Source organism: Bufo gargarizans, chromosome 3 (genome assembly GCF_014858855.1).
Source record: "Bufo gargarizans isolate SCDJY-AF-19 chromosome 3, ASM1485885v1, whole genome shotgun sequence".
Classification (NCBI taxonomy): domain Eukaryota; kingdom Metazoa; phylum Chordata; class Amphibia; order Anura; family Bufonidae; genus Bufo; species Bufo gargarizans.
In genome coordinates, this window is record NC_058082.1 from 540,572,619 (window position 1) to 540,585,791 (window position 13,173).

Here is a 13,173-nt window from a genome sequence, read left to right on the forward strand (position 1 = left end):
CAACATTTTCAGGGCCAGCAATTTGGAAAGGTGCACATTTAGTGCTATGGCCTGTGGGTGGGTGGCTGGGTATTTGTGCTGTCGTTCTAAGGCCTGGGGTATGGACATCTGTACGCTATGCTGGGACACAGAAGTGGATGTGCTAGCTGATGGTGCTTGCGAAGGTCCAGGTGCAGGGCAGGAGGCACCCGGGCCTGCGTCTTGTACAGGGGATTGACCTAGCACATTACACAGGGGAAGAGGAGGCAGTGGTGTGACCCGCAGACACTGATTGTGGACCCAACAATTCGGCCCACCTATTAGGGTGCTTTGATGCCGTGTGGCGGATCATGCTGTTGGTGGTGAGGTTGGTAGTGTTCACGCCCCTGCTCATTTTGGTACGACACAGGTTGTAAATGACAATTCTTTTATCGTCCGCACTTTCCTAAAAAAAAAGCGCCAGACTGCAGAACACCTACCGCTTGGCAAGGAGGATTTCCGCAAGGGTGTGCTCCGGGGAACAGTTGTCGGTCTGTTTAATGTGGCCACCCTTCTTCCTTTTGCCACCCCACTGCCTCTTCCAGCCTGTTGCGGTGCTGCGGATCCCTCACCCTCTGTACTGCTGTCCTCGCTCGGCTTGCCACTTTCCCAGGTTGGGTCAATGATTTCATCGTCCACCACCTCCTCTTCCACTTCCTCATTCTGGTGACTGTGGATGCTCAAGAGTTTGGGCATCGGTGAGGGCCAAATCAAGGAATGGTGATGAAAAGAGCTCCTCGGAATATCCAAGTGTGGAATCACTTGTTTAGAAAGACTCTCCATGGTGGGAGGATAGAGGATCAGGGTGAGGATTCTGTTAACCAAACTCTTGGCTACTGAGACTGGACTTTGTGAAAGACAGGGTGGTGCTTAACCGACAGGAAGCATTATCTTCTGCAACCCAACCGGCCACCTGGTCGCACTGGTCTGACAGAGTTGTGTCTTGTGCCGCCCTGCAAACTGGGACATGAAGCTAGGTATCGTTAATGAGTGTGTTTCTTGTGCTCTTGTAGCAGGCACAGTTTCAGCCGCGCCCAGGGCCACGACCTCTGCATGCACTATCAACAGTACTGCCACTTCCCTGTCACTTACTGCTCGCCTTCTGCATATTAAATGGTATATGGTACATGTGACGTACAAGTATGTCACACGTTCACTAGCGCAGGTTTTGTAAATGTATGAGCAAATAAATGAAACAGAATTTCACTGATATGTAGGATGCGCAAACATTATACAGGAGAATTAGCGCAGGTAACGTCGCTGCCACCAGAGGCCAATGTAAAATTACATGGAATATCACTGATATTTATGATGCACAAACGTTATACAGGAGATATAGAGAAGGTAATGTTGCTGCTGTCACCAGTGGCTAATGAAAATTACATGGAATATCGCTGATATTAATGATGCAAACGTTATACAGGAGATGTAGCGCAGGTAATGTCGCTGTTGTCACCAGCGGCTAATAAAAATTATAGGGAATGTCATAGCTATTTGGGATGCGCAAACATTATACAGGAGTTGTAGCGCAGGTAATGTAACTGTCCGCAGCGGACACCGCCTACAGAAAAAGTACACTGGATGTCATAGATATGTTTAGTATGCGCACGTGTTAAACAGGAGATGTAGCGCAGATAATGTTGCTGTCCGCATCGTCTATGGAAAAAGTACACTGGATGTCACAGATATTTTTAGGATGCCCAAACATTAATCAGGAGATGTAGCTCAGATAATGTAACTGTCCGCAGCGGACACTGTCTACCGAAAAAGTACACTGGATGTCACAGATATTTCTAGGCTGCGCACGCGTTACACAGGAGATGTAGTGCAAATAATGTTGCGGTCTGCAGTGGCCAAACTATTGCAAGCTATTTAGCGCAGTGATATATATTGCTTCCAGACACAACAATAGTCCTTAAAAAGGTCTTTGGTGTCTCTAACACCAACCTTGTCTAACAAAAAAATTAAATTTCAATTCCCTACACTATCTGTCCCTTCTACAGCACAGCTCTGACTAAGACTGGCCGAACCACATGTCATCGGGTGCTTTATAGCCAATCACTGTAATGCCAGTAACCAACATGGCTATGGCATTACAGTAAAGGGGCAACCAACAAACATGCAGGGAGGAGACTCGAGCATTGCGCTCGAGCACACGGAGTATTCAGCTGAACACCACGATGTGCCGAGCATCGAAATGCTCGAGCCGAACTAGTGCTCAGCTGAGCATGCTCGATCAGCACAAATTTTTATATATTTTTATAGAGCCGGTTGTTATGGATGCTGTGATACCTAATATGTCTATCATTTTATTTTTGTTAGGTTTTACAGAGTGAAAGCATTTTTGAATAGCATAAAAAAACTAAACAAAAATGTTTTTGTGTTGCCATGTTCTGAGAGCAATTTATTTTTTATTTTTCTGGATATTGTCTTAGGTAGGGACTCATTTTTTGCGGGATGAGATGACGGTTGGATTGGTTCCATTTTAGGGTACATACGACTTGGTATTACACTTTTTTGTGAGGCAGGGTGACACAAAATGGCTGTTTTTGCAGAGTTTTATTTTTTTTACAGCATTCACCAGATGGTGCATATAATGTTATATTTTTATAGAATAAGAAAATTTAGGGGGCGGAGCCAGCGTCTGAGCCAAGAGGACATGCTTCGCTGAGCTCCGTGCATTACCTTGCCAAGGGACTTGCCTACGTCCGAAACCAACTGCTGAAATGGTCAAGATTGGAGGGCAGAAGACCACTGACACAGGTGCGATTGCCCAAATCCCACAACCAAGGCGTGGGGATGACAAAATACCTCAAAAAACAGACCAGCGCAGCTGTGGCAAAAGAATCCAAGATGGCGCAGGCGGACGAACGCACTCCCGCCTAGACTGAGGAAGGCCCCTCCGATGATGATAGCGATGGAGGTGAGTCGGTAAACTCACGTCAACTACCAGTCTCTAGACGCTTCATTAAACAAGCCCTAGCTGAAGCATTATCCCCCCTTAAGCAAGAAATCTCCAGCCTCACGCAGGAAATCCAGCATGTAGGCCATAGGGTGGAATCGCTAGAGGCCACACAAGCGGCAACCTTGGAGCATAGCACAGCCGTGGGGCGATCTCTCTCCTCATGCCAGCGCCACATTAACTCTCTCTATGCTGCAATGGAAGATCAAGAGAATCGCAGTCGGCGAAATAATCTCAGATTCAGGGGCATACCGGAAATGGTGCCAGCAGAGGAACTTGCGAATACTGTCAAGAATATTGCTTCGTCTCTTCTGGACAGAGAAGAACCTCTAAATATGATCATAGAAAGAGCGCATAGGGCCCTGCGACAAAAACCAAAGGACTCTGATCCACCCAGGGACGTTATATGCCGCTTTTTGAACTTCCTTGACAAAGAACAGATACTTGCAGCGGCCAGAACAACTAATACCATCTCTCTAGGTGACGCGTCGATCTCTATATACCAAGATCTGGCGCCTGTAACCCTGCAAAAAAGAAGGATCCTTAAACCCCTTACGGAGTATCTTCGCAGCAATCGAATTCCATACAGATGGACCTTTCCTTTTGGCATCACTTTCTCACACGCGGGAAAGTTCATCAGAATATCATCACACGAAGATCTACAAGCAGCCTTTGTCACCATGGACATTGATCCGTTGGACATTGCCAATTGGGATACAGTATCCGACATCTCTTCTCTCCCAGATGTTCCGAGAATCACCCCATGGGAAAAGTCTCCGGCTACCAAACTCCAACGGTTCCGACGCAGGAGTGGACTGCTGACCCCAAGGAGAATTACCTAATCTTCGGGTGCTACAGATAACCTTTGATAACCTTTAATAACATTTTTTATGTTTCTTGCCTATTATCTTGCCTCTCCCCACTACTTTCACATTTTTCCCTACCTCCTTGACTGTCCAAAACTCATAATATGCTATAACATTTACGTACTACTATACGCTATCTGATGTAATTGCCTTTTAGCTTGATATGTCTCATATAATGGCAAGACCTCATACTTGGGTGTACCCACACTACCCCCTTCTCACTACTTTGATGGACTTTTCCATCATCTTTCTGTTCTATCAGAGTTTGGTTAATTGTTATGTTTATAGATATGCTCCTTTTTTTTATCCTATGTTTTTCTTTCCTCAGTCATGTCACTTTTTCAAGATCTTTTGTAAGCCACTTTGGGTCTGTGGAGCTGATGCTTGCTTTTCCCGGGGCCACTATGTACAATATCTTGCTCCCTCGCTCCGCAGGGTGCCGGTGTATTTGTTCCACCCTAATCCTGACCAAAACAATATGGCGGATCTAAAAATCGTTACCTATAATGTGAAGGGTCTGAGATCACCTTCAAAACGCTCTCAGATCTTCTCCCTTCTGGGAAAGGAGAAATCCTCCATAATCTTTCTTCAAGAAACCCATTACAAACATAACAAATATCCAGATCTGTCCTTCTCCAGATTCCCAAACTGGTACCATTGCGGAGCTGATGGAGCTGCCTCGAGGGGAGTGAGCATCGGTTTTAAAAAGAATGTCCCTTTTATTTATGCTTCCCTTATCCGGGATCCTGAAGGGAGATATATGATTCTGAAGGGCCATATCTCTCAGAAAATGTATACACTTGTAAACCTTTATGCCCCTAACTCAGACCAAATATCTTGGTTGTTATCTACTCTTTCTTTAATAGAAAACCACCTTGAGGGCACACTTATCTTAGCAGGGGATCTTAACGTTGCGCTGCACCCCCTTACTGATACTTCTTCCAAAAGGTCTTCCTTCTCTGCCAGAGCCCTGAGAAAGCTAAACATTAAATTACACAGTCTAGGTTTAATCGACATTTGGAGATGTCTTAACCCAAATTGCTCTGACTATTCTTTTTATTCCATTCCAGCGCAGTCCTACAGCAGGATCGATTATATTTTTATCCCCAAGGACCAGGTTCAATTCTGCACCGATACAAGGATCGGAAGTATATCCGTCTCTGATCACGCTCCTGTATTCTGTACCCTGCGTTCTTCATCTGACACGGGTAGGTCCCCCATTTGGAGGCTCAATGAGTCCATTCTGAGCAGTGAGGCGAATAAGACACACTTTCTTTTCTATTAACAGCACACCTGACACATCTCCCCACGTTCTCTGGGACACCCACAAGGTCTTCATTAGAGGCCATTTTATTAGCAAATGCTCCTTCATTAAGAAACAATCAGAGAAACGTTTGTCTACCCTTTTAGATCGGATCCATGCCCTTGAAACCTTACATAAAAAATCCCTAGCTCAGCAACATTTGGATGAACTTAATGTATTGAGAGCAGACCTCAAAAATTTACTAAATGAGAGATCAGCAAAATACTATTTGTCTTCGCAACACAAATTTTTTGCTCATGGCAATAAGGCGTCCAAATTTTTGATGAGTCGTATCAAGCGCAGGCAACAGACTAGACATGTAACCTCCATTAAAACCCCGCAAGGAACTTCGATATTCTCCTCTACGGGAATTGCTGAGCAATTCAAAAAATTTTACGAATCCCTTTATAACCTTGACCCCCCTAGACAGGTCCATTCTTTGTTGGATAGAGTAACGGAAACGAACCTCTTCTTAAGTTCCTTAAACCTTCCATCATTATCTCCCTCCCAAAAAAGCTCTCTGTCAAACCCTTTCACTCTTGCTGAATTGACTGCAGCTTTAAAGTCTTCTCCTAAAGGGAAAAGCCCAGGACCTGACGGATTTACTACTTCCTATTACTTGACATTCCAAGACTCATTACTTCCCCATTTCCTCCCGATTTGTAATTTGGCCCTGCAGAATGTCCCATTATCTTCTGATATGACCAGTGCTATAATATCAATAATCCCAAAAGACGGTAAAGATCCCTCTTCCTGTGCGAACTACCGCCCCATATCCCTCTTGAATATTGACTTGAAACTGCTTGCAAAGATGATGGCTACCAGATTGCAATCTCTCCTCCCCACTTTAATACACTCAGACCAGGTGGGATTTGTGCGGGGAAGAGAGGGGAAGGACAACACCACCAAGATCTTGGACGTGTTGTACTTTGCCTCTCACAAAAAGATACCACTTGTTCTTTTAGGAACAGACGCCGAAAAGGCATTCGACCGTATAGATTGGTCCTTCATCAAACATACCTTGCAGAAATTCCAAATCCCTGACTCATTTATACACGCTATCTTTGCTATGTATACCAACTCTTCTGCAGCAGTTTCTGTCAATAACCTCATTTCCTCCCGACTCTCCATTAAAAACGGTACCCGCCAGGGATGCCCCCTCTCCCCTCTTATTTTTGTCCTTGTAATGGAGACTTTGATGCAAGCACTCAGACAGGAGAAAGAAATTATTGGACTAAAAATGGGATCATTAGAATTTAAGTTAGCCGCTTTCGCGGACGACCTTCTAATAATTACCACCAACCACTTAATCTCGATGCCGTTAATAACCTCTCTCCTAGCTAAATTTGGCTTCATTTCTAACTTCAAAGTCAATCCCCACAAATCCCAAATCTTGCACAGTGGTCTATCATCTAAAACGCTTACTACCCTTAGAGCTAACTCCCCTTTCGATTGGAACTCGCCCCATCTAAATTACTTGGGTATTAAGATTACTTCCCATCTCACAGATCTGTTTCGCCTCAATTATAAACCCCTCTTGTCTGCCATCGCTGCTCAGCTGGACTCATTGGATCATCATTACCTATCCTGGTTTGGAAGAAAGAACATAGTCATGTCTTTAGTGATACCCAGGCTTACCTACCTGATGCAAGTCCTCCCATTACCGATACCTGGCTCATACTTCCGCTCCTTGAATAACTATATCAATTTATCTGGCAGGGAAGGAAACCTAGGATTTCTTTTGCTACTCTATCCAAACCTAAACATTTGGGAGGAATAGGCCTCCCTGACCCTGAAAAATACATGAAAGCAATACACCTATGCAGACTAATAGATTGGCTTAGGCCTCTTCAGCAGAAACAATGGCTAACTCTGGAGAATGTGTACTTTCCATCCACTCTTAGAGCCTTGTTGTTGGCGGACAGGTCACTCCCTGCTCGAACCCCAATTCCTAACCTGATAATTTCCACTACTATTAAGGTGTGGAGGTGGTTCTCCGCCAACCATCGGGCACTTACCCTTCCTTCTCCTTTACTACAAGTAAAAGACATGATGTCGCTAGCTCCTAGAGAATTAAAAGAATCCTCCCCTATTGAGTTCAGATCCTCCAGCAAGCCTTTATCAGAGTTGCTGGATAAAGATGACTGTATTCTGCCAGACCCGCTTCTACTTGAAGCACTGAACCTTACCCCCTCTAACAACTTACTCATTAACTACATAAAGAAAGACCTCCTATCATGGGCTAAAGTACTCAATACTCAAAAGACCCCAGATTGGTTTGAAAACCTAATTTGTACCTCCAAATATCCTCCCAAGCTCATATCGACTATGTACAAACTGATAAATCTCCCGGCCGCGGATGTCAAACCTGCTTTCATTGGTTTATGGGAAGGTGATTTAAAGAAAAGCTTCACACATAAAGAAGCTCTCAAACTTTGCACTATCCCTCACAAGCTTTCACGCTGTGTCCGAGTCCAAGAAAATGGATACAAAGTCCTGTCGCGATGGTATAGAACACCAGATAAAATCTCTAAATTCTTCCCCAATGTTCCTGACCGTTGTTGGAGGTGCGGAGATGATAAAGGCACATTCCTTCACATTTGGTGGGATTGCTCCAAGATCTCTGAATGGTGGAAAGTCATCTTCCAAATCAGCAACGAGATCTGTAAATCCGACTTCCCATGTACGCCTGAGATTGCTTTACTCTCATTTGGCATCCGAGGCAGGGACAAACATACGTTGGCCTTATTTTCATCCCTATTATCAGCTGCTCGCCTACTCATTCCAACTCTATGGTGCTCCACTGAGACCCCAAAAATTGATCATTGGCTCAATAAAGTTGATCAGATCTACCGGCTGGAGGAACTTTCCCACTGGGAGTTAAATTCTAGATCCTCCTTCCTCTCGATCTGGACCCGCTGGAAAGATTACAGACACTTCATTTGATCCACATTAAAACTATGCTATATTTGTGGCTTATCTGTCTCTCGCTTAACATGGCTGACTTCCCTCTCCCTTTTCCCTTCCTTTTCTTTTTCTCCTACCCCTACCTTCTCCCCTTCCCCCCTTCCCCCTTCCCTTTCCCCCTCCCCCTTCCTTTCCCTTATAGTTCCTTGTTAACTTTAATATTTTATATGTAATTTGCACTGTACGACTACCATTTTCATGCCTTGTCATACTTTGTGCCATTGTAAAGTGATCTTTTGGCATGTTTGTATGCTATTCCTTCATAAAACAATAAAAAATTGTTAAAAAAAAAAATAATAAGAAAATTTAGACTAGCACATTCATATTCGCAGGTGCACATCCATAAAGCTAGCATGCAGAAAGCAAAGGAAAAAAAAAATGGATGGCAGTACAGCATTACACATACAAACAATAAAACTGGGGAGTAGGGATTATTCTGAATTAAAGTGGTATTATACCTACTGTATATGAAAAAATAGAAGCTCTTTTTTGATTAAACGTGTCGGGCCCATCTACCAGGAGTATCTACCAGGCGTCAAAGTGGACTTCTGCAGATGGGTACCTAACACTAACAGAACTGCCTCTCCTGGGCTTGACCTAAGCCTATAATGTTCAGGGCGGTGTTAGTGTTAAGCTTATTACACACGAACGTGTGCGCTCCGTGGCCATATTGCACACCGCATTTGCGGATACGCAATACACGGGCACCGTTCCGTGTGCATTCCGCATCACGGTTGCAGTGACAGATCCAGAGCCTAGTCTCGGGAGGGGACACTTTGAGATTATTTCTGTCCGCCGCCACAAGACTACACAGTGTAGAGGTATACTGTATATTGTGTGGCACAGTGTATGGTATGTGTATAACAAACATATTTCACATAAAAACTACAGTTACTTGGCTTGGCCCTTGGGGATCTTGGACACCACTTCAACACTTTGGCCGGGGGCTCGGTAGAGCCGATGTTGCATTTTATCCTATTGAGAAAGATTTCATAATAAGGATTTGGAGAAGGAGCAGAGGGATAGCAGAGCAGGGAGAGGCTGGTGCTGCTACTAGGGGGTCATACCATGGGGGAGTAATAAAGCCCACCATAATGCCCCCCCAGTAGTAATAATACTCCTTATAATAGACAGTGCAAAAAATGTCCCCTTGTAATGCCCTCAGTTGAGCTAATGTCCCCATAGTGCCCACATAATGTGCCAGTAATGCAAAGCTCAAAGTATGCTGAGATAACCAATGGCATTCTTCCACTCAAGCCCATGTTGCCACGATTGAAGTCAGGGTTATCTATCAATGAAAATACCATACACCAACACTGTTTTTTATTTGTAATAATTGCTGCTGTAATAGCAATAATAACTGTATTGTATGGTATTGTAATATGGTAGAGGGCAGAATGGTTTAAGCCTCCCTTAGTCGTGCAGAAACTTGGAGGTAGTAACTAACAATTACTTCTGATTCACAGACAATTAGAAGCAATGATTTTCAAACTCCTTTACAGCCCTTCATAGACACAGTGCAGTATGAGCAACTTGGCATATAAACTGAACTATAATTATATTAAATGTTAGCACTTCATTTAATATAGTCTAGTGATTCCCTCAAATTACACTGTACTAGTAATGAGCCATAGCTTGATATTTAAACTCTTAATTGTGTTTGGTTCCAGTGGATTCAATTAACTTTGTACATAGGGTACATATTTTAAATTTATTGTTAATTTGTCTTGAACACTGACACTTCTACCATATCTAATTTGTAAGTATTTATAATCTTTGTCATATAAATCATTTGGGAAAATAATTACATGATTCTGTGTACAAGTTGGTGACTGAATGAATAGTTTAAAGATGTAGATAGCATAACTATTCTCCAGGACTGATTTAAAATGGCTGCCAGCAACCTGTCCTAGAATGGGAGTAGTACTGGTTTGCCTCCACTTGCAGAGCTGCCTGGGGGGTGAGGAGGTATGACCTCAATACACGATATGCTCTGGCACTTACATATACTACACATTGGTGAGTTTTCCTGTGAGGTTGCTCAGACACAATGATATATCATGACAGGATCACATCATTACCATCTATTGTAGAGCAGTGTGGTGTGTAGTGATGCCACTCTTTTCATCTGCTTCGCAGCTCTGAAAGTGGTGGCAAGAAGTCCTGCTTTTATTCTAGGACAAGTTTCATTCATAAAGAACCCCTTTAGGGAATACTGCACACACACACACCACAAATGTGTATATCATGATGCATCAAAATAGCTGTATCATATTATATTCTACAGGTAACGGCCCAATAAAGTTCCACAATATCTTTGTTAGGAACAACCAAAGTCTAGGCCAGGTCCTTTTGGATCTTATGATAGAGCCAATCAATAGATAATTGGGTTTATCCATCAATCACACATTATCCACCTGCCTCTCTGTTCCATCTTAGAAGCTAGAACAAGTGAGCTTGTCTCATTCTACACCCTCTCCTGCCTCTGTTCCTCGCTTCTGCAGCAGAAAGAGGCAAAGTTGGTCCATTTAGAGCATAAGCACTAAGGGGGTTATTTATTAAGAATGGCATTTTAGACACCAGTCTTAATAACCCCTTGCATTGGTGGCAGATCCTCTGAAGTTAAGTAGAGGCACCATCCTCTACATAAAACTGACGCATCTACCGTCGGTCTAAATGTAAGGCAGCTTCCAAGCGGTCTTACAATTAGACCTTTATCTATGCCTGAAACAGACGAAGAAAATGGTAAATGAGACAGTCCTACCAGCCCGTCCACGTCCCTGCCCATGCCACCCCCCCTTTTTTTACACCTGGTGTGAGCGGAGAAATGCTTGGCGCACAAGCTGGTGTGCATCACTTAGTAAATTACCCCCAAAGTCTACAAAACATACTATTAGGGATGAGCAAATCTAAGATCTGAAGTCAATTTGCTCCAACCTTCATTCTTATGCTGTACGGAGATTCTTTATCACCAAAGTATCGTGGGACGTCGGTAAATAACTTTGGGATTTGATTTTTTTTTACTTGAAAACCATTTTAAAATGTAATTCCTAAATTGGCTTTGGTACCGAGGTACCAGTGAGTACTGAAGCAGACTTTGGATTCCTGTTTTAAAATTGTTTTCAATTTTAAAAATCAAATTCTGAAGTTATTGCAAGACTTTGGTGATAAATCATTTCAAATCGCCGGAGCTCATTCATTTAAATATTGTATGGACACAAATCTCCGTACACTATTCAAAGTCTTAATCTAGGATTCGAAGCTCGCTTCACTCATCACTAAGTGCAGAGTGCATGCACTCTGGTTTCGTAGCTTGGTTGTAGAAAAGAAAAATGGAACACAGTCACAATCCATGGTAAGTTGTGGTCCTCCACTACCCATTTTCTAAATATATGTAAGAATGTCACAATAACTTTTTCCATATATTCAAACTTTTATATAGTTGGAGGTGCACTTTAAATGTTTCCAAGCTTCAATATATTGCCTTTGGAAGTATATCTTAAAGGACTGAACAAGGACTTAACAGGGGTTGCTAAAAGAGTACTCCTTAGTGGTGGAGGCCTCGGGGCAATTGTCCCTTTTAGATTATATAGTGAACGGTAAAATTCCCTAAATTTAGTAGCAATGGCTGAAGTGGTAAAGGCCGTATTTCCATCTGCTGATTTTATTTTATGAATATAATTAAGGGACTGCCTTTTTAATGCTGTTGCATCATGAATTTTGACGCTCTGTCTCCATGAGCATAATATCTAAATTGGGCTTGAATATAATATTTGGCTGAGTTCGAGTTTAGTAATGTTTTGAGGGTCTCTCGTGTATCAGTTAATTCTTTATAATGGGTTTTTGACAGGGATTGTTTATGTAAGGATTCCAAGTGCTGGATTTTAGATAGATTATCTATCTGGAGTTTTCTAGCTTTTTTAATTCTAGAACCCATGGAGATAAAGTGACCTCTCATATATGCTTTATGAGCATCCCAAAGCACTAGGTGGGAGGATACTGAACCGCTATTCAAAGAGAAGAATTCTTCTAGAGTTTTTCGGGTAAGAGACAAATTATCTCCAGGTGATATCAATTGTTCATTTAACCGCCATCTAAAGATTCGAGAGTCAGAGGTAGGCAGCTCTAGAGTAAACAATACAGGGGCATGGTCTGAAAGATGCATCAAGCCAATACTGGCCAGGTTGCAGAATTGGAGGTATTCTTTTGATACAAACAAGTAGTCAATTCTGTGGTAGGAACCGTGGACCGGAGAAAAGAATGTATAATCCCTATCTTTGGGGTAGAAGAGTCTCCAAACATCCACTACAGACCAATTTTGTAGGTGTCTTCTGAGATGTCTGCGTGCCTTATTAGAAATAGTTGATCTTTCAGAGGTAGAATCCAATTCTGAATCAAGTGTCATATTAAAGTCTCCCCCCAAAATCACTATACCTTCTTTATATGGGTCTAATTTGGCAAGAGACTCTGTAATCCACGCAACCTGGCCTGTATTGGGGGCATATAGGTTAACAAAAGTATAAACCTGGTTAGCAATAGAACCTTTAAGCATAATATATCGTTCATATAAGAAAAGGGAAGGTCTTTCCGTGTTCCTATACTTACGCCCTTGGAGGCCGAAGATCCTGCTCCACAATGAAACCAGGTGGAAAATAAAGAATGTGTTAGGTTAGGGTACTTATTAAATCTGAAGTGGGTTTCTTGGAGGAAGATAATTGAACATTCCTCTTTCCTCAAATATGAAAAGATCTGGCTACGTTTTGATGGGGAATTAAAACCTTTCACATTGAAGGAGGCTATACGAATGCTAGACATGTCTTAAAGTTAGGGGTGGGATCAAAAGATATGATGTTAATAATGAGCAAAGTAAAGCAAAATAGTGCAGTACCATATAACCTTCGGCCTCCCCGAGCGAAGCACCAGAACGTCCCCTAGGCCCAAAACTGAATTGTGGATCACAATTGTATGTCAGAGTACCTGAGAATAAGACAATAACAATTTAAAAAAAGTAAAAACAATAAGTAAAACATAATAGAACTTCGAACAGAAGGTTCTTT